The 22,454-nt window shown below is 47.8% G+C and overlaps 1 protein-coding gene across 1 annotated transcript in view; it reads left to right on the forward strand.

The window, feature by feature from the left end:
• The window catches only part of LOC115318058 (tachykinin-like peptides receptor 86C), a 151,223-nt gene that overhangs the window by 28,759 nt on the left and 100,010 nt on the right, over positions 1-22,454 (forward strand). The gene's annotated exons all lie outside the window — the stretch shown is intronic.

A 22,454-nucleotide genomic window follows, 5' to 3' on the forward strand; every position in this document is an offset into this window, starting at 1 on the left:
TTTATCGACTGCAACGCTCTACAGCATGATGTTTCACAGATTGCTATTTGGTGTACAGCGAATAACTTATCTCTGAATCCACTGAAAACAAAAGTCGTATCTTTCTCAAGGCGTCACACCATAATAAACTGCGATTATGTTTTAGAGGGGATGCCTATCAAACGTTTTTCTGTTATAAAAGACCTTAGCGTATACCTTGATAATGTTCTAACGTTTACTGCCCATGTGTCACTTGAAGCACTTTAATAATCCGGCTTCCTTGGTTCGGTTATTTTGTGCCCTAGTCAGGTCTAGACTTGAATTTGCTTCAGTAGCTTGGAATGCGTTAAATAAAACTCAGGCATTGAACATTGAAAATGTACAGAAGAGGTTAATACGCATTGTGTATGATGGATACTCTCATCGTCGCTTCTATTTTGATTATGAATTTCTTCTTAAAAATGTTTTGTTGACAAACTTGTCCGATAGAAGAGCGGAACGTGACTTAGTATTTTTTCATAAGTTAGTAAACGGTGTGTCTGATTGTGGCTCGCTTTTAAGTGATGTTAATTTACATGTTCCCTCCCGACCCACTAGAAATCATTGTACTTTTTACATTAATACTGTCTATGATCTCTCGCCTTTATCACGCTGCCAACTGCTTTTTAACCACATCAACAATGCTGAAGTGGATATATTAAGCGACTCTCGGGTGTTCGCGATGAAAATGAATGTACTTGTTGCCAATTTGTAACGTTTGTGTATTTTTGCCATGTCTCTGTTATTTTAGTTCCTCATTTATCATGTGCACCAAAGAAAAGACCTGTTGGTTGTTTTTGGGCACTTGAAAATAAATATTTATTATTATTATTATTATTATTATGCGTAATCTCTACAGGTGTGTATACTAAGGGTTTCCTTCTTGTTATCCCTGCCTGCAGCATTAACCGCGTTTCAGAGCCCTACGTGTATCGTGGCAATGGGATATCTACGTTCCTTCCGGATATATGGCACGTAGGAATTCTTAATGCCGTTGTGTGATTTTTTGAAGTTGCAGTTTCGCGGTGATTATAGCTTCATTATGGAGGAAGGCAATTCTTAATCTAAAAACTGATGAAAACATTAGCTCGAATTTATGTATTTCATAGTATTATATTCAAAGGCCAGTGAATCTTGGAAGAAGGTGACACGACTATAAGAATATATATTGTTAGGAAGATAAAGACGAGGAACGGTTGGGTACGGGGGAACGTGCGAGCAGCTCGAGAGGCCGCGCTGTGTGCTTACAAACGGTTCGCGATATCTGTCGCTCCCTCGCTGCCTCTTAATTTATCGCATTTCCCACCCTTGCAAGTGGTGGAGGTGCTCTAGCTCCCCAACCTCTCGCTCCCCTCCAACTCTCCCACCACATCGGTCTGGAACTCCGTAGCGGTCGCAGATCACCATTATGGCTGAAGAAGCCCAAACCGGCGTCACCATCCGCGCACCGACTGCAGCTCCAGCCACCACACCACCAACCGTCAAGAACCGGCAGCGGGACCCGCCACTTTTTGCGGGCACACCAGATTCCGATGTCCACGACTGGCTGAAGACCTACGAACGGGCAAGTCTCCACAACCGTTGGGATGACTCTTTCAAGCTCGCCAACGTTTTTTTCTTCCTCAAAGACACCGCTCTGAAATGGTTTGAAAATCACGAAGAAGAAATTAACTCGTGGGACGCCTTCAAGGCCACTTTTTCAAACGCCTTCGGCAAGCCAGAGCAGCGTAAGCAGCAAGCAAAGGAGAAGTTGGCTAGCCGCTATCAGGCAAGCACCGAGTCATCCACTTCTTACATTGAGGATGTACTGCGGCTATGCTCCCGCGTTGATCCTGAAATGCCAGAAGATGACCGCATTCGCCACCTTTTTAAAGGACTTTCGCAGGAGCTATTCACCATCGTTGCGCCAAAATCTCCACCAACAGTACAGCAGCTCATTGACGAATGCAAAAAGTATGAAGAGTGCAGAGTGCCCGCATCGCTAAGGCACCTTTCGAGCGTCTCCCCGAGGTGTGTCTTGCCACCGCCTCCAGTACCGACATAGCTACATTGATTAGGACAATCATCCGCGATGAACTACGTCCTTACCTCGCTCATTTAACACCAGCCGCTGCTCTTGCCCAAGAAATACCACAGGTGAAATCTATGCAGCAAGTTGTCCAACAAGAAATCCGCGCTGCGTTAGGTCACCTTGCCCTACCAACTGCCGCTTGCCCGCCAGCGCCATCGGCGCCTCCACTCATTTGTTCAATGCCCCAAGACTCATACCCCCGCTATTGTAGGCCTGCGGTTCAACAGCCGCCCCAATCTTCCCGGCCTTATGGGCCCCGGCGTCGAACTGAGATCTGGCGAACCGAAGATAACCGCCCCATCTGTTACCATTGCCACACACCGGGCCATGTCGCACGCTACTGCCGCCATCTAGTGGACACTACAATGTACCGACCCTTAGCGACGGGCACTTCCCGCACCTTCCGGAATGAGGCGCACCCTTCTGACGATCGACACGACCCACGTACTCCTTCGCCGATCACCAATCGCCGTGGCCGATCACCATCACCCTACCCTCGCCGCCCACGCTCTGTGTCGCCCCTTAACGCCGTTGCCGAATTCACCGAGACGTCAAACTAGAGCCAGCAGTCTGTGCGAACACCGGAGGTCAGACTGCACTCTCCAATCTCGACAAAAAACCTCCTTCTGACAGCCCAACGACTGTTCAAGTTAAAATTGACGGAAAGACGTTTACAGCCCTAGTGGATACAGGCGCCGCCAAATCATGTATTGCCGAAAATATTCGTCGTCGTCTTCGAAAAGTGCTCACGCCTGCTGACGGACGGTTGCTACGGATGGGTAACGGGGAACTGGTGCGACCCCTTGGCTATTCAACCCTTTCAGTGCTTCTTGGGGGTAGCCGATACACAGTCATCTTCACAGTGTTGGCGAACTGTGTCGCTGACGTAATCCTTGGGTGTGACTTTCTGACAGCAACCGATGCTTTTATTGACTGCGGAAGTCGCGAGCTTCATCTGAACACTTACAACAAAGATGCCACCTCTTTGGATTTGACTCCGGTTGTCCTTCGTGTCGAAGAGGACGTATCCTTGCCTCCGTTGACCGCAGTGTTTGTCGAGCTCGTGCCCGAGGCGCCCTTTAGCAGTTCCTGCGGCTTTGTCGAGCCCATTCGCACCAGCTTTGAAAAAAAAGCCGCTCTTGTACCGTACTCAATTGCCGTACAGAAAGCAGGACGAGTCCAGTTGTGCATTACAAACCCTTCAGCGGAAGTGTTAATGCTACCTCGGGGATCTCGTGTCGCCACCATTCAAACGTATGACGAGCATACACTTGCTGCTTTATCTCCGGGAGCTCTCAACACCTCTCCGCGGTCACCTTCTGTTACTCCTTCAAGCTGCGAGACTGTTCAGATGATCGACCCTTCCCTGACCAACACAGAGCATCAGGCTCTCTCCACTCTGCTAACCGCGTACAGTGATTTATTTGATTTTGACCGACGTGCCCTCACGAAGACAACGACTGTGAACCACAGCATTGACACCGGTACGGCAACTCCAGTGAAAAGTCGAGCTTACAGAGTTTCACCAGCAGAGCGCCGAACGATACAAGCAAACGTCGCTGACATGCTCAAGAAAAACGTAATCGAACCTTCATCCAGCCCTTGGTCGTCGCCTGTAGTACTCGTGAAAAAAAAGGATGGTTCATGGCGATTTTGCGTTGACTACCGCCGCTTAAACAAAGTCACCAAAAAAGACGCCTACCCGTTACCTCGAATTGACGACACCTTAGACACGCTTCAGGGCTCATCCTTTTTCTCTTCTATGGACCTACGCAGCGGCTACTGGCAAATACCTCTCTCCGATGACGCCAAACCAAAAACAGCATTTATCACTCCTGATGGCCTTTATCAATTCAACGTAATGCCGTTTGGACTATGCAATGCCCCTGCGACATTTGAACGAATGATGGACAATTTGCTTAGGGGCTTTACGTGGAACATTTGTTTATGCTATCTGGACGACGTTGTTGTTTTTTCAGCGACGTTTGACGAGCATATACGCCGACTGCGCCAAGTTCTCGATTGTTTCCGTGCAGCTAAACTACAGCTAAACTCCAAGAAGTGCAGGTTCGGAGCGCGGCAAATCAAAGTACTTGGCCACCTGGTCAGTGTCGACGGAATTCGCCCCGACCCCGACAAGATTCAAGCCGTCTCCGAATTTCCTGTGCCTAAGAACTTGAAAGACGTTCGCGGTTTTCTTGGCCTCTGCACCTATTTTCGAAAATTTATACCGGCATTTTCCAACCTTGCCGAACCGCTGAACGAGCTACTTCGAATGGGCCGAGCCTTCCACTGGGATCAACCACAAGAACACGCCTTCAACTCTCTTAAGCGGGCCCTCATCTCTGACCCGATTCTTGGGCATTTCCTAGAAGGCGCCGACACAGAATTACGCACCGATGCTAGCGGTCACGGATTAGGTGCTGTCCTGGCTCAAAACGTTGGTAACACAAAGCGAGTGATTGCATACGCAAGCCGAACTCTTACGAAATGCGAACGTAACTACGCAATCACCGAACGTGAGTGCTTGGCTGTCGTATGGGCCATTACCAAATTTCGTCCATATCTTTATGGAACCCACTTTCGAGTCGTCACAGATCACCACGCCCTTTGCTGGCTTAGGAATCTTAAGGACCCATCTGGACGCCTTGCACGTTGGTCCCTCAAGATTCAGGACTACGACTTCAGCATCGTCCACAAGTCTGGAAAGCTACACCTCGATGCTGACGGCTTGTCTCGGTGTCCACTGCCTAGTGAGCCTTCTGGACAGGAACCCCAGGGCTCCCCTTTGCTCTCTGCAGCTTTGGACACAATTGACGTAGTCGACGCTCAACTATCGGACCAACATTTAAAACCTATCATACATTACCTATTGGGAACCGCCACACGTTCCACGCGCCAACTGCAACGACATGCTACCCTTTTCACGCTTCACGAGGGTGTTCTTTATAGAAAAAACTACGAACCACATGGGCGTCCGTGGCTGCTTGTTGTACCCCGAATACTCCAAAGAGATATCATACAAGCGCATCATGACGACCCGACTGCTGGTCACCTTGGATTTAGCAAGACATACTTCCGCATCCGTGCTCGCTATTTTTGGAACGGCATGTACCGCACCATTAACAGATACATCCGAACATGTCGCCTTTGCCAAACGAAGAAAAGCCGTACGACCAGGACACCTGGTCCTCTTCAATCTATTACTCCACCGGACACTCCCTTTAAAAAAATTGGTATCGATTTTTTGGGTCCTTTTCCGCTTTCTGCCAACAACAACCGATGGGTTATTGTGGCCGTCGACTACCTGACGCGGTACGCTGAGACGACATCTGTACCAAAGGCCACTGCCCAAGAAGTAGCGGATTTTTTTCTCCATAAGATCCTACTGCGTCATGGAGCACCACAAGTCATCATCAGCGATCGAGGCACTCCGTTCATTGCTCAGCTTCTCGAGGAGATTTTACGCCTCTTCAACACAGTTCACAAGTGACGAGCATCTTGGGCTCGGCAGACGATGTCGGCGGCAAAGCCACTGACTGGGGGGTGGTTGATAAAGGGCAAAACTGTGTCAAGAGTTGTGAGAGGTTCGCGGGCGTATAAAAGGTAGTAAGGGGAGAAGCCCGTTGTGGCCTGGTGTGCTGTGTTGTATGCGTAAGTCACATAAGGGATGACGGTGTCCCAATTGGTATGATGGTCGTCGACATACATAGATATCATTTGTGATAATGTCTTGTTAAGGCGTTCTGTCAGTCCGTTAGTCTGTGGGTGGTACACCCACAGACTAACGGACTGACAGAACGCCTTAACAAGACATTATCACAAATGATATCTATGTATGTCGACGACCATCATACCAATTGGGACACCGTCATCCCTTATGTGACTTACGCATACAACACAGCACACCAGGCCACAACGGGCTTCTCCCCTTACTACCTTTTATACGCCCGCGAACCTCTCACAACTCTTGACACAGTTTTGCCCTTTATCAACCACCCCCCAGTCAGTGGCTTTGCCGCCGACATCGTCTGCCGAGCCCAAGATGCTCGTCACCTTGCCCGCCTCCACACCTTCAAGTCGCAGCAGCAACAGCAGCTTCGCCACGCCGAGAGTCACTCTTCCGTCACTTACGAGATTGGGGACATAGTTCTCCTAGCCACACCGCTGCGTCAACCGGGACTATCTCAAAAACTTCTCTCTAAGTACATTGGACCCTATCGTGTTGTTCGTCGCCTTTCCCCCACGAATTATGAAGTGTCACCGCTGACGCCTCCACAGGATCATCGCTCGAAGACCACAGACATTGTTCACGTTGCCAGGATGAAGCCATTCTACAGTCCGGACAACCCCCATTGATCTGACCTATGTCAGCTCTTACCCGACCGGCGGGAAGTGTTAGGAAGATAAAGACGAGGAACGGTTGGGTGCGGGGGAACGTGCGAGCAGCTCGAGAGGCCGCGCTGTGTGCTTACAAACGGTTCGCGATATCTGTCGCTCCCTCGCTGCCTCTTAATTTATCACATTTCCCACCCTTGCAATATAAAAGATTTCTTATTTTGAGTTACGTACGAGAACCTACCTAGCAACGTTTTCGCTTCAAGGAAAACACACTAATTACGAGGTTGTATCAATAGTCATGGCCATGTCTCTGCAATAATTCATTGATCAAGTTCAATAAATGGTTCAATTTATCGTGTTTCGAATCACTATATAAATAAGTTTTATTTTAATTAAAAAGAAACAAAAATAACATAAAGAGGAGTTCTTAGATCATTTAACTCTAATTCTAAATGTTCCACAAAGTTAAGATTAATAACGAGCTTAATATGGGTGTAAATTTTATACTTAAAATGTATTTCTTTTTTTTTTAATAATCCCCTCCAATTTGTGAACTTATCTTTTAACATACCCTCGAATATAGAGGTAAGGCAAAATAGTTATGTTTTTATTCATAACTACGCTCACTGTGGAAACACCAGTCACATTATATATATATATATATATATATATATATATATATATATATATATATATATATATATATATATATATATATATATGTATATATATATATATATATATAAACGGAATTTTTTTTATTTGCCGGTGGCTATCCAGTCATTATTGGTCAATGTATACATGCCCGTGATATCCCGAAAGATATTCCTCGCTTCCGCCACTGGTATTGAGTAGGGTTAAGGTGCATTAATTAATTTTACGGGGTACCGCTACGGAGTTAGAATGAAGTTGAATTCATTTTGCAGTTCCACTACCCCGAAATGAAATTAGAATGGCAGTGGCTAAGAGGATTGGAATACGAACTGTGTCGACCTTCAGCTAGGGCTTACGGACTGCTGTCGCAATGCAACCGTACGATCAGAGTGACACTTGAAACAGCACCATTTCACTTGCGGGGATCGACGGCTTCAATGCCTGACCGGCTGACGAAAAACTGAAAAGGTTATAGACGAAAAATGTGTCGTTCCTGGTGGTGTGAGAAACGCAAAGCGGCCATTGTAACCGTGCACGATTACATCACTGGTCAAAGGCAACCGAAAGAGACGAAGCCGCGCCGCCCGCCTTCCTCGGATGCAGACATTTCACTCCACAGCCGAGCGCGGAGTCCAAAAGGGCCATAACTAACTCTTCTGTGGCACACCTGGCCGGCGAGTATCTGGTTGCCTCACGACAGGCAGCAGCGCTTGCTACAAACCATTCCAGCGAATCGAGCACAATGAATGCTCACATGCTAACGCGTGGACGCGTAGCTGCGTCTCTTTCAAAGGACACGTGACGTATAGATTTTGCTTGATAGGTCGTTGCGTGCCCCGCTTCCCATCATAAGGTTTAACACAGTATAGCCCTTGTTACATGCAAAGCCGCATGCGGCCAGCTTTTGGCGCCACGAGGAATGTCTGACGTAATAATTACTGAAACTTAATGCACTTGGTTAGTGTTACTGCTATAATAGTGTTTAAAAGCATCTGCTGGTGTGGCAATGCTTTTGCTTGAGCTATATGCATATTAGAGTATTAGAGCTTCCCTTGACTTTGCTACACACTACCTTATCCGTAACGATTTGAAAACGTTGTTACAAAACATACACCTGAAGTCAAGAGCTGCCGCTCCATAAAGCGAAGCGTGACGTCGCTTTCCATCTGTTGCTCCTTGCATTTGCCACGCATCAGCTGCGTTTTAAGGCATCGTAAAACAAAGACTCTGGCTATGTAACGCATATAGAAGGGAAAGGCCTACTTTCCGTTTGCTAAGAAAATGGGTGGATTTAAGTTTTTGCAGTCTGCTGCGAGTTTTTTTACTCTTCACCGCGCGATTGATGCCTGCATTGCTATCAAGCGGTTTATGAAACCACCGCTCGTCTTAGTAGAATCAGTCCTTTGGGGACAGGCTTTGTGTATTTTTTCAGATGTCTATGACTTTGATAACGTTAACTTTACGCTACTTTATCCGGCAACACAACGTGGCTTTCAAGAACCATTTTTAAAGTTTAGAATTAAGAGGAATAGAATGGCTCCATCATATCAGGAGTGAGAATCGGCCCAGTAGCTTTATACCCATGAGTTGAAAGCAACAGGTGTACCGGAGACAACTTCGCAGAAATACGTTTGAGTGGAATGGGAGTGCCAGTTCCGCAACACTGACCTGAATGATATTCTGCGCAGTACGGTGCCAGCTGCGGTATTAGCTACAACAGCTGCCATTCTGGCTCTATACTTCTGTTGTTGTTTTTTGCTTTTCCTCTAACTCTCATATTATGGATAAGTTACAACGAAAGTTAATCAACATACATGTAGCGAGTATGGCACACGAGCATCGAGGAACTCGAAGAGGCTTAGCAGTGTATTGCCCAACGAGCGTGAGGTTTTGATGGCGTTGCGTCGACATCGAAGGGAAGCTGAAGAGGTCTGAATTCGAACAAATAGTTACAGTTGTAATGTAGCAACCTTATAAATTATATTTTAGGTTTTCTTTCGATATTATTAGTAGAAGTGTCGTAATAGCCAACCAAAACTTCGACGTAGACCTGCCCGTTGCGGCGCGCCGAGGGTAGCGGTGAGAAATATTGGCTGCAGAAACCACTATTGCTGGTTGTCCATGAATTGCGATAGCATTCGTCATGAGACTCACGACGCAACTCACCGTGAATGCGACTGCGCAAATTTTGAGTAGACACGTCATTTTATAAATGGTTTACGACGCAGTTATTGACGTTATCGAGACTGCAGCGCGCCACTTCGAAATTTAGTGATTTAATCATTTATTTTTTTTTAGTCAAGGTACCCCAAAAGCCAAATTAAGGGCATTACATAAAGGCGGGGGGAAGGGGGGGGGGGGGAGTTACATTCAAAGTAAACATCAATTGAAACGAAAAAAAAAATAATGCTTCCGGCAGGCCCTCGTGGGCTTTGCGCCTCTCCCACTTTTATTATGTGGATTTTTCTTTTTGGAATTACTACAGTCTTCCCTAGTAAATATCGATATGAAGATTTTGTTAACGACTGTAGGCCACAGGACATCGGGTACTCGCTTTTCCGGTTCATCTGATGAGGTTATTGATGTATAAGATTTCTCTGGTTATGTTATTTTGAGAATGCTTTTGGGATTATTTGTGAGAAGAGAGGGCAAGTCGCAACCTAAGTACTTTAGCTTTACTAAGGCAATGGAAGAATAGTATTCCTTTGACATTCGGCATATTTTTACCAGGTCATGGGAGCATTGTAATATTTGGTGAGGGGAAAAATGTTTTTTTTTTTACCGTTTAATGTTTTTAGGGTTTCGTTAAACCATGGTTGATTACTGTTGGCGTGAATGTGACTTAATGGAAGAAAAATTTCAAAGCTCGGATAGTTTAGGTTTAAAGATGTGCCATTTTTCTTCCACTGTTCTAAAATGAAATCCATCAACGTGAAATTGATAAAGAGTGAAGGAGTGCCGTTTACTGAAGCAAAGTTGTTCTTATTGTAGCCGCGGATTATCTCGGTCGCAACTTGTTTTTTTTTTTTTTATCTGCATGAACGGTGATTTCAATGTTTATTAGTTTGTAACAACTGAACCCGCCATTAAAATATTCCTATGTAAAGGACTTTGGGAGAAACATAAGGAAAAAATCCAAAACGTTATCCCAAAGTCAAAGTTTTGACAGACATCCAAGAAGTTTATTTTGTGTTTACATTGTGAAGTAAGTGTGGCCCAATCTAGTAATGAGCAGTGAAAGTCACCAAATAAAAATATGCCTGCATTTGGGAAATTTTTTTTCGTATGAAATAGAGTTGATTCTTAAAAAAAATGTTATTGAACACGGAATTACTGTGAGGAGGGCGGTGGAAAAACCCCCATAATTTTTTTTTGTTTTTTTTTTGGGAACGCAGAATAAGGATTACCCCAGTTTTTTTGTTTTTTTTATATCGCAATAAATTGGAATGACGTATGACGGAATTTGTTTTTTGATAGCAATTATAACGCCACCTTCTCTTTTATATATTCTATCTCGGCGGTAAATGTTAAAGTGAGAACTGTTAGTATTTGTTTATTTTGAATTTCTGGTTTGAGACTTGTCTCCGTAAGGATGACGACCTCAGAGTCATTGCCGGAGGGGAAAGATTACAACATATCGCATTTCGAAATTGCTCTTTTTATATTTGTGAATGGCACTGAAAGTGAAAGGATGTTAGTGACAATGCAAGATCTGGCCGACTTTTTGCGTGGCAGTTTGCTGGATTGTTTACCTTTTGCTATCTTAGCAATGGCTGAACAGAGTTTTAATTCGGAGTTGGAGATATACGCAGCGTTATACATCTTCAGTTCTTCAAAGGTTAGTTTAAATGGAAAATATTTTGTTTTCGCGTACTCGATTAGTGTCCTTCTTACATTGCAGACAGGGATAGAAAGTCCTGTCCCCCAGAGAAGGCGCGCGCTTTTCAATTTGGGACCGGAAGAAGAGATGCATTCTTTGTCTTTAACCTAGAGGACTTAACAATGATGGGGCTTTTCTTCTCGGTGCTATGCTGTCCAATGCGATGGGCTCTTTCTATATTATGAGGGTTAATGTTGATACCAAAATGGTGACTACCGAGTTCAAGAACCTTTGTTTTGAGACACCCTACGTTTCGCTTGTTTCGGCTGTGATTCCATAAAACAGCAAATTAGAACGGCGTTATCGGTTTTCGGTGTCATCTCATTTTGCAGCCATACCATTTAATTTTGATGATAAAGTGACACACTTTTCACTGAGGGAGGGGACGTTGTGCAATGTTTTGTATTTTGCAATTTAGGTTTCCAGCGATGTCACTTGTGCAAATATTTGTTTTATCTGCTCGACCGCGTTCTTTTGCAGCTATAGCGACCCTCACGGTCAGCACAAGGCGGTCTACAAAAGAAAATGAAGAAGAGGCGGGGCTCGCGCGTCGCGGGCACATAAAAAGCAGTTCGAATCCTACCGCTGTCTGTACTGGTTGCTCTCAATCCAGCTCCTACAGATTTGGTGACCCGGTATCGGACTCACGCCTTCCACCCTGCTGCTGTTTCCATGGCTCACGCCGGCCCATCAAACGTTCCTCACAGCGAAGCCCTCCTCACGGCAACGATCCAGAACATTCGGCTTCAACCATTTTTGGTCCAAAAATCCCCGAGTATGGCTCATGCAAGTAGAGGCACAGTTCCGTCTCTGGCACATCACCAGCCAAGAGACGAGATACCTTCACACCATCTCCTCCTTGCCAGCCGAAGTAGCCGAGGAACTGGCCGACATTCTCTCCACACGGGATCCGGTCAACCCCTTCGATCATTTGAAGGCAGCCATCCTTGACCGGAAGTTCGAATCGGAGCGCAGCAGGCTGCAACAACTTCTCACCACAGAGGAACTTGGTGACAGACGCCCATCGCAACTCCTCCACCGAATGCGCCAGCTGCTGGGAGACCAAAACCAGGACCCCAACAACCATCTCCTGCGTGAGTTGTTTTTCCAACGTCTTCCGCAGAACATGGTTCTGGTGCTAGCGGCCGCGGAAGACATATCACTAGACAAGCTTGCCGAGCTTGCTGACCGAGTCGCAGACTATTCGAGGTCTCCTAGCATCAGCACCGTTACTCCTCTATCACCAACAACAACAACGGAAGAGTCAAGATTTTCTCGTATCAAAGACCGGATTGATGCTCTAAGCTGTCAACTTGCTAACCTTGCACCTTTGACGCGGCATCGCCAACCACGGTTCCGCTCCCGTCGACGCTCGGGCTCTCGCTCCCGTTCCCTGGAGCGCACTTCCACCAACACAGATGAGGACGACACTACATCGGGTGTGTGCTGGTACCATCGTACCTTCGGAAACGCTGCCCGCCACTGCACCCCATCTTGCTCTAGGGCGGGAAACTAGATGACCGGGCACTGGCGCGGCAAGCGGCACCGGTCAACAGGAAAGCCGCCTCTTCTACGTCGTAGACAGGGTAGCTGGCCATCGCTTTCTTATCGACACTGGAGCCGAGGTCAGCGTACTACCGGCCTCTTCTTTGGACCGACAACGCAAGCAAAAGACCTCCCCGCTCCAGGCGATCAACAACTCACCTATTGCCACCTACGGTCAGCGGTCCGTCACACTCAACATCGGACTGCGCCGCACATTTCGGTGGCTATTCATTGACGCCGATATCAAGCAAGCTATCCTGGGCGCTGACTTTCTCAGCTTTTACAACCTTGCCGTAGACATTCATTCACGGCGCATCGTTGACTTGACCACACACCTCTCTGTGAATGGCGTGCTCTCAACCACCACGACGACAGCCATTCGTGCGTTTTCGCCGTCGTCAGACAACGAGAAAATTGAAAATTCTTGCGAATTTCCCAAACATCACGAGACCGCACACAAGAGAGTCGCCGGTGAAACACACCGTCACTCACCACATCGCTACCTCTGGCCCTCCCGTTTTTGCTCGTCCTCGTCGACTGTCTGGAGAACGCCTGGACATCGCTCGTCGCGAGGTCGAGCACATGCTCGAACTTGGAATCGTTCGTCCATCGTCGAGTAACTGGGCATCACCTCTTCACATGGTCGCCAAGAAATATGCAGGCGACTGGAGACCATGTGGTGATTATCGCGCCTTGAACGCCAATACTCAACCTGACAGATACCCACTGCCTCACATACAAGACTTCACCGGGAATCTGGCTGGATGCCAGATCTTCTCCAAGAGCGACTTGGTGAAGGCATACCACCAGATTCCGGTGGAGCCTGCTGACATCCCAAAGACCGCCATCGTTACACCTTTTGACCTCTTTGAATATGTGAGAATGCCATTTGGCTTGCGGAATGCCGCCCAGACTTTTCAACGCACCATCAACGAGGTAACGCGCGGCCTAGATTTCGTATTCGCTTACCTAGACGATATTTTGGTCGCCAGCGCCTCAAAGACAGAACATGAGGAACATCTGAGCGCCCTTTTCACCCGGTTTGACGACTACGGTTTGGTCATCAACCCCAACAAATGTCTTTTCGGCGTAGCCAACATCGAATTCCTGGGCCACCTCGTCACCCCACAAGGCATCAAGCCTTTAGAAACCAAAGTCACCGCCATTCGTGACTTTCCTCAACCAACATCTTTAAAAAAGTTGCGTGAATTCTTGGGCCTAGGAAACTTCCATCGTCGGTTCCTGCCGAACTGTGCTGAGTTACTAAAACCTCTAACTGACCTGCTCGCCACCAAAAAGGAAGCCTCGGCGTCTCTGAATTGGAGCGAAAGTGCAGCGTCTGCCTTTTCGTTAGCGAAACAGGCACTTGTTGACGCCGCAATGCTCACCCATCCTGCCGCAGACGCGCCACTCCGACTCCTCACAGACGCATCAAGCGTAGCTGTCGGCGCAGTTCTTCAACAGAACGTTTCTGGATGGCAGCCGCTCGGATTTTTTTCACACAAACTCAAAGACGCTGAACAGAGGTATAGTACCTTTGCACGGGAACTTCTAGCAGTGTATCTATCCATCAAACACTTTCGCCACTTCATCGAGGGCCCGGACTTTTACGTTCTGACCGATCATAGGCCCCTGACATTTGTGTTCCATCGAAACCACACCGACTACACCGCGCGTGAGATCCGGCACCTCTGCTTTATCTCAGAGTTTACAGTCGATCTCCGACATCTCAGCGGCCAGGAAAACACTGCTGCTGACGCACTCTCTCGCGTAGCAGACATTACTTCAGTTCAACATCCAGTGGATTTTGAAGAGCTAGCAGCCGCTCAAGACGAGGACCCCGAGCTACAACGCCTTCGTGGCTCTTCTGCATCTCTGAAGTTCGCTGACATTCCACTACCTCTCTCTCCAGCAACCGTCACTTGCAAGACTTCAACCGGCGTTTCACGCCCGTTTGTACCACCAACGTTTCGTCGGACTCTGTTCGACCACTTGCACAACAAAAGCCACCCGGGAATCCGTGCTTCACAAAAATTGATTACCGCTCGCTTCTTTTGGCCGAACATGAATGCGGATTACCGCCGCTGGTCTCGACATTGCCTTAAATGCCAGCGCGTCAAGATCATCCGACACACCGTCACCCCGATCTCACCATATCGCCTACCAGACTTGAGGTTCGCTCATGTTCACCTCGACTTGGTTGGACCTCTTCCTTCATCCCGAGGTGCCTGTTATCTGCTGACTTGCGTGGACCGGTTCACTCGGTGGCCCGAGGCAATCCCTGTCCCCGACATGACAGCAGAGACAGTCGCGAAAGCCTTCCTCGACGGCTGAATGTCCCGTTTCGGCTGTCCTACAATCGTAACTACCGACAGAGGACGACAGTTCCAGTCCGCCCTTTTCGCGGCTTTTGTCTCCATCCTGGGCGTCCGACACATTCACACCACCGCCTATCATCCATCAGCTAATGGCATGGTGGAACGACTCCACAGGCAGTTGAAGGCAGCCCTCGCCACCTACGAGCCGCGCGAACGTTGGGCCGACCATCTCCCCCTCGTCCTCCTGGGCCTTCGCCCGGCGCTCAAGGCCGACCTCGGCTGTACGACAGCTGAGCTTGTATATGGTTCCCCATTGCGCCTCCCTGGAGACTTTTTCTCTGCAACCTCTCCCGACTCTCAGCACGAACCAAGCAGCTATCTTGCAGACCTTCGACAAACCATTCGTGAGCTGCGACCAGTTCTTCCCGCTCAGAGGAGTCCTCAACACATTTGCATGAGCCAAGACCTTGAGTCGTGCACCCACGTCTTCTTACGGCACGATCGTACTCGTCGACCTCTTACTCCAGCTTACGATGGACCTTTCAGAGTGCTCGATCGCCAGGTCAAGACCTACACTCTCGACATCAACGGTCATCATGACGTTGTGGCTACAGACCGCGTCAAACCGGCCTACCTGGATACTGCCCTGCCTACGCCCGCCTCTGCCAACACCACCCCATCGCCACCTTCGGCGTCTGCACCTAGACCCCAGCGCGTCACTTGGGCTCCTCCGGCACTTATCGCTCTACAGGGGGGAGCCCTATAGCGACCCTTACGGTCAGCACAAGGCGGTCTGCAAAAGGAAATGAAGAAGAGGCGGGGCTCGCGCGTCGCGGGCACATAAAAAGCAGTTCGAATCCTACCGCTGTCTGTACTGGTTGCTCTCAATCCAGCTCCTACACAGCTCTTTTATGGTTTTCATATCTGAAAGAACTCCCTTTTGCCCTTCATCTATTCTATTGACGGCAGCGAGTATTCGCACTTGTACATCATTAGAACCAACTGGCCAAGGTCCAGGGTTGGACTCAACGTCGTATGTTACCAACATTCGTGAACGTGACAAGCAAGAGGCGAAGAAGGGTTAAACAGCAAACGAACGCGGTTAACAAAAAACCTAGAGTGTCGAAGGGGCATGACACCATAACGACGGAGGAAAGGTTACAAAAGTGGGTGTTCATGTAACTAACCTGGATTAGTACAAGTGGTGGGCATTCCATCTTGCCGGTGTCACGCCCGGAGAAGAAATCGTTGACGGCCTCCTTATATATAAAGTCCCTTCATCTTCAAAATATAGCGCAAGATAGCGCAAGGTGGGTAGATGCACGAGACACGTGCGGCGTGCAGCCCCTGGGAAGATCATGGCGTCACAGCACATCACTGAGCTAGATTTCAGACACCATGTTCTTCCCAGATGTGGCGCGCCGCACGGGTCTCGAGCATTTCCACAACAATGAATGGCGCCACTTTTCCCAGAATAGAGGGGCTTTACTTATATAGAGCCCCGCCGATAGTAGACGATCGAGGTTGCTAGGGCAGTGCTATCCATTTGTGAAGAACTGGCCGTTTTGTTGTCGTGGCGTTGGTGAAAAAGGTGAAAGAAAAAGAAGCCGTTCCGTCGGCGCCAAGCATGATGTGGCCACTTGATATGAAAAAGAAGTGCAGCACCTGGAACAGTAGAAGTGGTGAGGTTCCCTCTTGCCGGTGTCACACCCCCATGGGACAGGCTTCATCTCTTCCTAATCGTTTAATATTATGTCTCTGTGTAATCGTTTATTGTTCAAGCTGTTTCTCCACAATCATTGCAGCTTGGTTTGTGTGTCTTGTCGTGCATCTGTGTAATTGTTTATTGTTCAAGCTGTTTCACCGCCATCAATGAAAATGTACGAAATATATCAACTCGAACCGATAATTGTTTCGTAGCTTGGGCGTTGATGTCACGCTGTGCATACTGCCCATCCCCGTATGCGCGGCGCGGGTATGCCTGCTTACTACGACAATGTCGAGAACGACGTCAAAGAAGACGCCTAGCACGACCTCTAGGACGACGTCAAAGAAGACGCCTAGTACGACCTCTAGAACGTCATCTAGGGCGATCTCAAGGACGATCTTTAGGACGACTTGAAGGACAACACCAAGGACGACGTAAAGAACGACGACCTAGAGGATGACGTCAAAGACGACGTCTAAGATGGTCCTTAGGACGACCTCAAGAACGACGTCAAAGACGACGCCATGGACGACGTCCTGGAGGACGACGTCAAAGAGGACGCGAAGGACTACTTCTCCTCCAACCTCAAGGACGACCTCTAGAAGGACGTCGAGGACGACGTCCGCATACGCGCTGCGCCTGCGAATGCGGGCGTCGTGCGTATGCGAACGTTCTGCGTATGCGAACGTTCTGCGTATGCGGAGGCGCCGCGCCGCCGCGCGGCTCTTCCATATTCGCGCATCGCGTATGCACGGCGCATTCGGGGCCAAATACCGTTTCGCAAAAACCGAGTCAAGTAGCTAAAGAATGCTATCGGAATAATAACTAGCAACAGTTGCCTCATCAGCACGGTCAGATGACCCTTGCTTGGCACAAAGCTGGCTTGTGGATGCCACCGGTGACGTCGAGAGTATCTGGACAGATGGCATGTGGCAGATGGGATTGACGTATGCCCGGCGAAAATCGCTGCATGTTTTTTTCAAAATAAAAACTATTTACGTTTATTTCTGCGCAAAATAAGTGCGATAACCGAATTCACGGGACAAAAAGCTATAAAAATCCGCTCGTAAATCAGAATATCTTGAAAAGTGCTTCAGCTTCTCTTTAAATGTTGATAATTTGCTATCGCCGAAGAAATGGTTATAGCTCTTTATCGCACAATTTATGCTTGCTTAATACTCATCTATGGTTAATTTAGGCTTGCACATTTTATGCTCGATAAAGTGGAAGATTAAGAAATGCAAGGCGTTGCTTGCTATGCGTACACATCTCGCTTCATGATTCATACCTTGGCATCCAATGCCGCTCGGCTGCGTAGCGCTGATAAGATGCTCTGGACTGGCCAGTTACTGCGTTTCTTAAGATGGCAGTAACCATAGTAAGAGTATTTAGTGCACAATACCGGTAATACTATGGACACGAGTGCCTGTCTTCATTGAGATTATCATATGTCCATGCAAAGGGCCATCAAGTACGATGACCATTTGCTCAGTTACCAGGGACCACACGTTCGCTAAGACCACCAGTTATGAAAGCGTTACGTTAATGCAAGTAGTGTGAGTAGCGTCGGCAAACCAATCTGTACGACATATATTGCTGGGCGGGTTGTTCAAACGAACGGATTTGCGGACAATTCTAGTATCGCTACGATTCTAGAATTAACCGCAAACCCCTTCGTTTGCTCTGGTAAGCCTCCACCAAGGGCATCGCATTGCTTGCGCGCTCTCCGAAAGGCTGAACAGCGACTCGCGTTTCGATACGACGCGGGGTTACGCTTTTTGCTAAGCATGCGCGAAGCAAGGTGTAGGCTACGGGTGGAGACTGTGTCAGTTACTTTTAAAATATCATGGATCGCTGTTACTACGTAATTCCGTGAAAACAAAAAGTTGTATGCCGTTTCTCATTACATTTCAAGTTACCTATGCGTTAAGCGCTCGATTACCTTTCAAGACCTAAACAAACAAAAGCTTTGGTGTTTCCTCAAATTGTAATTTCACTACTCCGTTCAATATCTCACGTCATTACTTTAATGTGGCCGTCATAAAGCAATAATAAAAAATAATGTTGGCGCTATTTTGTCACGAAGGAACAGCCAAGGAAACAGAGCATAACAGGGGAAAACTGAAACGTTTAATGGGGCGAACTTGTGCCCAAAAATAAAAAGTAAACAGGAGAGCGTCGCGGGCGTCGAAGTCGGCGTAACATCAGAGTCGAACCGCTGGGACGAGACTTAGTGCAGTTCGCCACGCGGAGTACACGCGCTTGCTTCTGGAACAATCGACCTGGAAGGTTCGGCGACTATCCAACCTGAGAACAATCTTTTAGCTCCACCCACAAGCGCATTGCGCCCATCTCAAGTGCCTCCGCCGTCGAGAAAGTAGTTCGCTAGCAACGTTGCTTTTTCTTCCTCCAGAAAACGTGTCTTAAACTACTACAATGTTTATTTAATTCATTCAGGACATTTAAATAAGTTAGAATACGTCTTTGTCAACGAAATAGCTGTTTAGTAAAGAAAGAAAGTCATGTCCGATGTACCGTCTTCCCAATTCATTTTCTGTCCAAGATACTGTCTAACATACCGTCTTCCAGTGCTAAGCCTCGCGCCCGCTTCGAACTTTTCGTTGGCGATAGCGTCGCCGGATTCTCACGTTGTCGCGCAAAAACTGCTGCAAACGCAAGCCGATACCATTAAGATTTCGTGGCGTAACCTCGGGCACGTAAAACACGGTGCAAAAAAGCAAAATAATTGTCACGAGAAACTAGCGTCACGTTGCTAAGGCCAGCAGCCATGTTGAGCTTTTTTTTTTTTTTTTTCAAAAGGATCGCGATAGGTCCATGGAATCGTGACGTCATGAAAACGATTGGCTGGCGTTTCTCGGCATGGGATCAGATTTTCCTCTGAGAGGCATTTTCAGTTTTTTCTTAGCTTGCAACCGACTATAGAGAACATTCGTACCTCGAACGAGCCAAAGAGTTTTCGAATTTACCAGAGCATTAAACTGCAAGAATAAATAAAAGGACGCGTAACTCTCGGGAATCGAACCCGGGCTTTTTTTGCGGGAAGCAAGCACGATAACCGTTAGGCCACGGCCGCGCTGCCACTTTGGCGAGCTGCGCGTGCGGCATTACTGCCTTCTCTAAGAAGTGCATCGCCCCGTTACACTACAAAACAAAACATAGCACATAAAAATAACGGCAAACTAAGGAGTCATTTGAAACACATAAGGTCCGCAGTTTTATCGAGCGTAGTACGGCTTCAGCCGCAGGACGTGGACGACTTCAGGTCGTGGTGGGCGGCGTGATGATGTTCTTGTTCCGTCGGGGATCACCTCGTAGTTCAGCTCCCCGAGGCGACGAAGTACCTTGTATGGTTCAAAGTACCGTTTCAGCAGTTCTTCACTGAGGCCGCGGCAACGGATGGGCGTCCATGCCCACACCCTGTCTCCGGGCTTGAAGTGGGCGTCCCTCTGACGAAGGTTGTAGCAGCCCACGTCGACGCGTTGCTTGTTTTAAATCAGGGGTCGGGGGAACTGGCGGAATTCTTCGGCCCGTTGAGAAACCACCTGCACTCTAAGAAAAAAGGGAGGAGAAAGGTAGCAACAGCGAATGTTCCTCCTTGTTGCGGACAAGTTGCCCAGAGAAGGGAGGAACGACAGTTCACATGAAAGTAGGAGGGTAAGTTTCTCTTTGTTCAGTTGGCGCAGGGGTAAAACATCGCGCTACTGACGAAGTGGTTAACGGTTCGATCCCCAGAAGAGCGGTTTCTTTTTTTTTTTTTTTCGTAAAGTTTTTTTTTATTTTTGTTTACCAAAACACACATAAACAAACCCAGACCGATGAAAGGAAAATTAAAGTCCTTATTATTCACCGAGACGTTTTCCTCCTCCAGGCAGACCGGAAATAGCTTTCGCCCTCCCGACTCATCTTTTTTCAGTTTCGTTTTTAGAGCACATCGCGCACGTTGTTTAATAAATTAATGTTGAGTTCACTGAGCTTCAGCGGCAGCCAAGGGTGCCTGTAATTCCGTCTTCTAGTACAAACGTGCAGAACATTTCGGTTGCATTGACGTTTTTACCACTAATTTTATCAAACGAGCTAACGAAGCCGCTAGAAACAGCGAAGTTCCGGAGCAGTGCCAGCAGCGCTACACACACTGGGTAAGACGGCCGTCTCCGATTTGCGGGACACACGCGGAACTACAGCAGCGAAACCACAAGGAACTGTGACGACGTTTTCGACGTTATGGAAATCGCGGGAACTGCGTCCAAGGAAGGCAGGTTTTCCTGCCGGCTGCCTGGGTGCCTTCCGTGCTGAGTTCGGTTCTGTTGTCCCGTGCCGAGTGCCAACCGGCGTTCAACGTGATTCTTCTGCGTGTCAGCAACATCGTCAACGTGGTTCTGTATTTCTTCGTGTCAGCGACATCGTGATGGCAGTGTTGTGGGTTGTGAACAGAAGACTGGAATTATCGCCGATGTCACCGTGTGTTCGCGTATCAGTGGTGTAACAACACGATGAGATGACGTAAACTGTCCGGCATTGATGCCGCTGGTCGGGCCGTGATAGGAGGGGGCGGGGTGTCGCAGGACGACATTCCGCTTTACATTAAAGAGTTTAAGACCTATTGAGGGAATTAGGTGCAGTCGATCGACGTGTGGATAGTCATGTTGGAACGCTGGTCTGAACGGTAAGCTCCTATCGTACAGTGGCCAATGTGACTGTCGGTCCCCGAGAGCGATTGCGCTCTGGGGAAAAGACTGAACACTACGAAAGTATGACGGAAAGTACGTATATTTATGATGAAAGTTTAGCATAAAAAAAAACAGGCAAAATAGAAAAAAAACACTATCCTTTATTTTACTGTTTAAATATATTACGGTTCCTGTAGAAACTGCCCTCTAAGTGGCGCGCTGGGATGAGCGCTAGGAGTTTTCGAGCTCGCAACGGCGTAGCTCCGTACACTTAACAGTTGTCGCAAGTCGCGGCTTTGACTGCATTCAAGTTGATCGAAAAGCGATTTCTGTGCCCGTTAAGCATCACTTCCAGCTGAGTGGATATCCGCTCTACAGAGATTAATTCAAGACGGCAATTGCAGCTTTGAGCGAACAGCACAAATAGAAAAACGAACACTACAATATAAATACTGGCTACGAAGGGCCATGCGGGAAAACAAACTCATGGCTTGGAACCACATTGGAGCGGCTCGATTTATTGGCTTTCAAATAATTATGGCATGATCGAGCGTCTTCTTTTTAATAAGAGATTCATCCCCTGAGCCATCAAAAATAGCCTCAGATGTATGGCATTGCTGGAAAAAAATGAACATGTTCGGAATATTTTGTATTGCTTAGGGAGTCACCGAAAAATTCCGTACGTTCAAATCGACCAGTATAAAAGACGGAAACGCAGGGCTCGGTAGTAGTGATCGGGGTAGTGTGCTGTTTGAGTTGATGTTTGTATGTGCGATGCCTGTGTATGCGTTCAATATATGTTGACCTGATGCTTGTAGTGTGCGCAACGTGTCTACATGTGTTGGAGATTCCCGAAGAAAACGAAACGCAATTGTGGCGTAAGGAAATCAAAATATTTTTTGTAGAACATGAATTGGGCGGTACCTAGCGCCACCTAGCCTAGCTACGTGCGATTTACTCTGCTTGACCCTGCCATCTGGTGGCAAGCGATTTAACATCCTTTTACGCTACGCGGCTACGCCATAATTTCGTGTTACCGTGCTGAGATAAGCCAAGAGGTTGCTTCGGATTTGCTTTTTTTTGAGAGCGGCTTTTGGTTTTGCGGGCGAATGATTTTCACTTCTCCGTGATGTGCGGTTGACGCAACGGTTGACGAAGGAATTGTGGCTCGAGGAATAGCAAAGGTAAGACATAAACTGCGCGAACTGGGTGCCGGTTGTCTCCGTTGAAC

Source organism: Ixodes scapularis, unplaced genomic scaffold (genome assembly GCF_016920785.2).
Source record: "Ixodes scapularis isolate PalLabHiFi unplaced genomic scaffold, ASM1692078v2 PGA_scaffold3__209_contigs__length_174095766, whole genome shotgun sequence".
Taxonomy (NCBI): domain Eukaryota; kingdom Metazoa; phylum Arthropoda; class Arachnida; order Ixodida; family Ixodidae; genus Ixodes; species Ixodes scapularis.